This window comes from Oncorhynchus nerka, linkage group LG4 (assembly GCF_034236695.1).
Source record: "Oncorhynchus nerka isolate Pitt River linkage group LG4, Oner_Uvic_2.0, whole genome shotgun sequence".
Lineage (NCBI taxonomy): Eukaryota > Metazoa > Chordata > Actinopteri > Salmoniformes > Salmonidae > Oncorhynchus > Oncorhynchus nerka.
In genome coordinates, this window is record NC_088399.1 from 37,279,543 (window position 1) to 37,285,789 (window position 6,247).

Genomic DNA, 6,247 nt, shown 5'->3' on the forward strand with positions numbered 1-6,247 from the left:
CTGTGCTCAGAGCAAAATAATGAAGTGTATAAACAAAAAGGACACTTAAAATTCCTGGATGCATCTGAAAGACTCTATAGCATTATTTTTGAGGTGTGGTCTGAAAAACAGATACTAAAGGGGAAAAACATCTGATTTGGAATACAAACACCAAATAACATGATCAAATATGACTAACAAAATCTAGATGAACAGATACGTAAATACACAAACAGTGGAAAATAAAGTAATATTCAGCCTTTCCACACTTTCACAGACATTTCCTCATGTTGTACTGTTGACTAGACGTAACATAGTATATGTGACAAAATGGCGCCGACAGAGAGGGCTGCCTCGCTTCTAGTCCTTAGGAAACTTTGTAGTATTTATTTTTAATTTTTAATTTTTTCTTACATTGTTAGCCCAGAAAATCGTAAGTGTTATTACATACAGCCGGGAAGAACTATTAGATATCAGAGCGGCGTCAACTTACCAGCACTACGACCAGGAATACGACTTTCCCAAGTGGATCCTTTGTCCGAACGACTGTACCCAGGACATTTGAGCTGATTCCAGAGGCTGACCCAAAACCACGCCGCTAGAGAAGAGGTAGACGGAGCTGTCTTCAGGTCAGACTTCGGAGGCGCTCACTCCACCCACAGCGTCAGAGTATATTAATCGCTAATGTCCAAGTCTCTAGATAACAAGGTAGACGAAATTAGGGCAAGGGTTGCTTTCCAGAGAGACATCAAGGATTGTAACATATGTTGGGGATGAATCAGAATTAGTTAGGTAACATTGATAAATAAGATGTTTTATTTACATAATAATGCTTATGTGAGATATTTGTCATTAGGATGTTTTCTATTGGATAATACTGTTGGCATTTGCATTTTCCTCTCTTCTCCCAGGGCTTAGTCACTAGAGGCCCAGGCTTGTCTTCATATGTCAATATATATGTTAAACCATGTGATGCTATGAAGAATATCTGAAGGGGAGGAGGACAGAATGGAGGCTTGTCTTCTGATGGGAATGTGTCTGTAACCATATCTCTATCTTGATCTACTATACGACCTAAGAGGCTCACTGTCTTTTCTGATCTTTTTTAAATTTTATTTTACCTTTATTTTACTAGGCAAGTCAGTTAAGAACAAATTCTTATTTTCAATGACGGCCTAGGAACAGTGGGTTAACTGCCTGTTCAGGGGCAGAACGACAGATTTGTACCTTGTCAGCTCGGGGATTCGAACTTGCAACCTTTCGGTTACTAGTCCAACGCTCTAACCACTAGGCTACCCTGCTGCCCCAGGCGTGTATTTGAGGGTGTATTTGGGGGGTGTATTTGAGATGGGAGTATCTAGAATTGACAATTGATATATGCCATTGGATGAGGTAATGGTTTGGTAATATTAAGTACCAAGAACGAGAAGTAGAACCTTGTCTAAGAGAGCAAACTGAACGATAATTTATAGCTAATGCTGTCTGGCTATGGGATACTCCTCTTAAGTAAAGTCTTCCTTTGTAATGCTCCTAAGATCTGTGTTTCGTCATGTGAATTGACATGGGTGTGTCTTGGCTATAAATTATACTAAGAACTGTTTTGTAATCACTCTCAGAGAATGAATTTATAGACACTGAAATGATCTGAGAGTCACAGGGCTATGGTGAAGCTCATATAATTAAATATGGACTTCATAAAATAACTCTGACTTGTGTGTGGTTTGCTCTCCCAATGTTTAGTAATACAGGAAATTACCACGACACATACAATCCCAAACAAGCAAATCAAATCAAATCAAATGTATTTATATAGCCCTTCGTACATCAGCTGATATCTCAAAGTGCTGTACAGAAACCCAGCCTAAAACCCCAAACAGCAAGCAATGCAGGTGTAGAAGCACGGTGGCTAGGAAAAACTCCCTAGAAAGGCCAAAACCTAGGAAGAAAACTAGAGAGGAACCAGGCTATGTGGGGTGGCCAGTCCTCTTCTGGCTGTGCCGGGTGGAGATTATAACAGAACATGGCCAAGATGTTCAAATGTTCATAAATGACCAGCATGGTCCAATAATAATAAGGCAGAAGAGTTGAAACTGGAGCAGCAGCACGGCCAGGTGGACTGGGGACAGCAAGGAGTCATCATGTCAGGTAGTCCTGAGGCATGGTTCTACGGCTCAGGTCCTCCGAGAGAGAGAAAGAAAGAGAGAATTAGAGAGAGCACACTTAAATTCAACCAGGACACTGAATAGGACAGGAGAAGTACTCCAGATATAACAAACTGACCCTAGCCCCCGACACATAAACTACTGCAGCATAAATACTGGAGGCTGAGACAGGAGGGGTCAGGAGACACTGTGGCCCCATCCGAGGACACCCCCGGACAGGGCCAAACAGGAAGGATATAACCCCACCCACTTTGCCAAAGCACAGCCCCCACACCACTAGAGGGATATCTTCAACCACCAACCTACCATCCCGAGACAAGGCCGAGTATAGCCCACAAAGATCTCCGCCACGGCACAACCCAAGGGGGTTGTCAGTATAGAGACAAAGTGGAGTCGCAATTCAACGGCTCAGACACGAGACGTATGTGGCAGGGTCTACAGACAATCACGGACTACAAAAAGAAAACCAGCCATGTCACAGACACCGACGTCTTGCTTCCAGACAAACACCTTCTTAGCCCGCTTTGAGGATAATACAGTGCCACCAAGGACTGTGGGTTTTCCTTCTCCGTGGCCGACGTGGGTAAGACATTTAAACGTGTTAACCCTCTTAAGGCTGCCGGACCAGACGGCATCCCTAGCCGCGTTCTCAGAGCATGCGCATACCAGCTGGCTGGTTTGCTTACGGACATATTCAATCACTCCCTATCCCAGTCTGCAGTCCCCACATGCTTCAAGATGGTCACCATTGTTCCTGTACCCAAGAAGGCCGCCTCAATATGTCCACAGACGATGCCATCGCCATAACACTGCACACTGCCCTATCCCATCTGGACAAGAGGAATACCTGCAGTATGTAAGAATGCTGTTCATTGACTACAGCTCAGCATTCAACACCATTGTACCCTCCGAGCTCATCATTAAGCTAGAGGCCCTGGGTCTCAACCCCACCCTCTAAGACCAGGTTGCAGCCAGTCAGCCAGCCCAGCCCAGCCAGTTCCCACTGCTGTACTGACAGATCAAATCCCCATGGGCAATGTGCCATTCAATCACAGCAAAGAGATTCTTCAGCAGATCAAGCTCTTCAAACATGTCAAAGTTCCAAGTTCAAGAAGAGGTATTTTAGTCTAACAATCCACTTAGGGGTTGGAGAATTGTCTGAAGTTCTGCTCAACAGATGCAGTCTTCAGCTCAGGCCTTTCTGTCAATCCGTCCACTCTTCCCAGCAGCCCTCCTCCAGTCTCGTCCTCTCTGTTCTGCAAGGCTGGCTGCTAATCTGCCAGCTGCTAGGGCAAACTCGGTATCTGAAAGGTAGAGAGGAGGTATTAACATCTGAATGAATATATAATATTTGCCATGCTGTAATTTAATAACTGCATAATAGCCTATAATGTTAAATAGTATTTTTTCAAATACTAAATAGGTTAATTATATAGCTTTAGCCAACCATTGATTCATTTGGCCTAGGATAACAAACACCCACACTTTTGTTATGCATCCCATAATACGTGACACATAACCCTTACCTTTTTCTCCATATTGGCATGGCTCGTTTGCGGGGCTTGGTGGCTTGACTCCGGTACTGCATCCAACCCAACAGTTTATGAGCTATCATTATACAGCAGGAAGATGAGTACATTGGGATCCATCAGAACAAACGGTAATGGGCTGCTATGCAGTGGTATTGCCCAGGTTGACTAATAACCTGCAGTCCCCGTGGTTATATCCGCTGGGTGGATAGGTTTAGGGTCATTAAATATTGTGTGGCTGAAGGGCAGGTGGGTGGCGGACAGATTGAATAAAGATCAACAGTACCTTTAAAAATCCAGAAAGGTACAGTACCAGGCAAATTTGGACACACCAACTCATTCAAGGGTTTTTCCTTATGTTTACTATTTTCTACATTCTAGGATAATAGTGAAGACATCAAAACTATGAAATAACACATAACAATAATCATGTACTAACCAAAAGCGTTAAACAAATCAAAATAGATTTTAGATCTTAGATTCTTCAAAGTAGCCACCCTTTGCCTTGATGACATCTTTGCACACTCTTGGCATTCTCTCAACCAGCTTCACCTGGAATGCTTTTCTCTCAACCAGCAAGTCAAAAGTTTACATACACTTAGGTTGGATTCATTAAAACTCGTTTTTCAACAACTACACAAATTTATTGTTAACAAACTATAGTTTTGGCAAGTCGGTTAGGACATCTACTTTGTGCATGACACAAGTAATTTTTCCGAAAATTGTTTACAGACAGATTATTTAACTTATAATTTACTGTATCACAATTCCAGTGGGTCAGAAGTTTACATACACTAATTTGACTGTGCCTTTAAACAGCTTGGGAAATTTAAAAAAATTATGTCATGCTTTAGAAGCTTCTGATAGGCTAATTGACATCATTTGAGTCAATTGGAGGTGTACCTGTGGATGTATTTCAAGTTCTACCTTCAAACTCAGTGCCTCTTTGCTTGACATCAAGGGAAAAATCAAAATTGTTTTTGTAGACCTCCAAAAGTCTGGTTCATCCTTGAGAGCAATTTCCAAATGCCTGAAGGTACCGCGTTCATCTGTGCAAACAATAGTACGCATGTATAAACACCATGGGACCACGCAGCCGTCACACTACTCGGGAAGGAGACGCGTTCTGTCTCCTAGAGATGAACGTACTTTGGTGCAAAAAGTGCAAATCAATCACAGAACAACAGCAAAGGACCTTGTGAAGATGCTGGAGGAAACAGGTACAAAATTATCTATACCCACAGTAAAACGAGTCCTATATTGACATAACCTGAAAGGCCGCTCAGCAAGGAAGAAGCCACTGCTCCAAAATCGCCATTAAAAAGCCAGACTACGGTTTGCAACTGCACATGGGGACAAAGATCTTACTTTTCAGAGAAATGTCCTCTCGTCTGATGAAACAAAAATAGAACTGTTTGGCCATAATGACCATCGTTATGTTTGGAGGAAAAAGGGGAAGGCTTGCAAGCCGAAGAACACCATCCCAACCGTGAAGCATGGGGGTGGCAGCATCATGTTGTGGGGGTGCTTTGCTGCAGGAGGGACTGGTGCACTTCACGAAACAGATGGCATCATGAGTCAGGAAAAATATGTGGATACATTGAAGCAACATCTCAAGACATCAGTCAGGAATTTAAAGCTTGGTCGCAAATGGGACTTCCAAATGGACAATGACCCCAAGCATACTTCCAAAGTAAAATGGCTTAAGGACAACAAAGTCAAGGTATTGGAGTGGCCCTGTCCTCAATCCAATAGAAAATGTGTGGGCAGAACTGAAAAAGCATGTGCGAGCAAGGAGACCTATAAACCTGACTCAGTTACGAGGAATTGGCCACAATTCACCCAACTTTTTGTGGGAAGCTTGTGGAAGGCTACCCGAAATGTTTGACCCAAGTTAAACAATTTAAAGGCAATGCTACCAAATACTAATTGAGTGTATGTAAACTTCTGACACACTGGGAATGTGATGAAATAAATAAAAGCTGAAATAAACCATTCTCTCTACTATTATGGTTCATTGAGCAAGCATGGGAAACTGTGTTTAAACCCTTTACAATGAAGATCTGTGAAGTTATTTGGATTTTTACAAATTATATTTGAAAGACAGGGTCCTGAAAAAGGGACGTTTCTTTTTTTGCTGAGTTTAGTAGACATATCTAGGAAAACCAATGTTCCAAAGGGTGGGCCTAATATAGTGTATGAGATGTCATACAATAAGTTTTGTAGTGATTCCTATGTTGATGATGTAAAAAATATTTGCTGGTCTGTGGTGTGTACCAGACGCTGCGCTTGACACATTTATGAAATTCCAGTTACTAGTAAGCATTCACCATTAACAAAATGACCGAGATTGACGGGCAATTACATGGTGGAGATGCTACATATCCACGTATAACTGATCGGAAGGATAAACACTCCAAACAGCCTACCCGACCACTCAGATGTGTACGCATGGTCCTAAAGCAGACTGTTGCCTCGTTTTATATCACATTCCAATGATAAAACTGGGGGGAGACAAAAATGCAATTTCAGAAAGTGAAAGTTGCACTTTCACTTTCTGGGAGTTCCTTACTAATC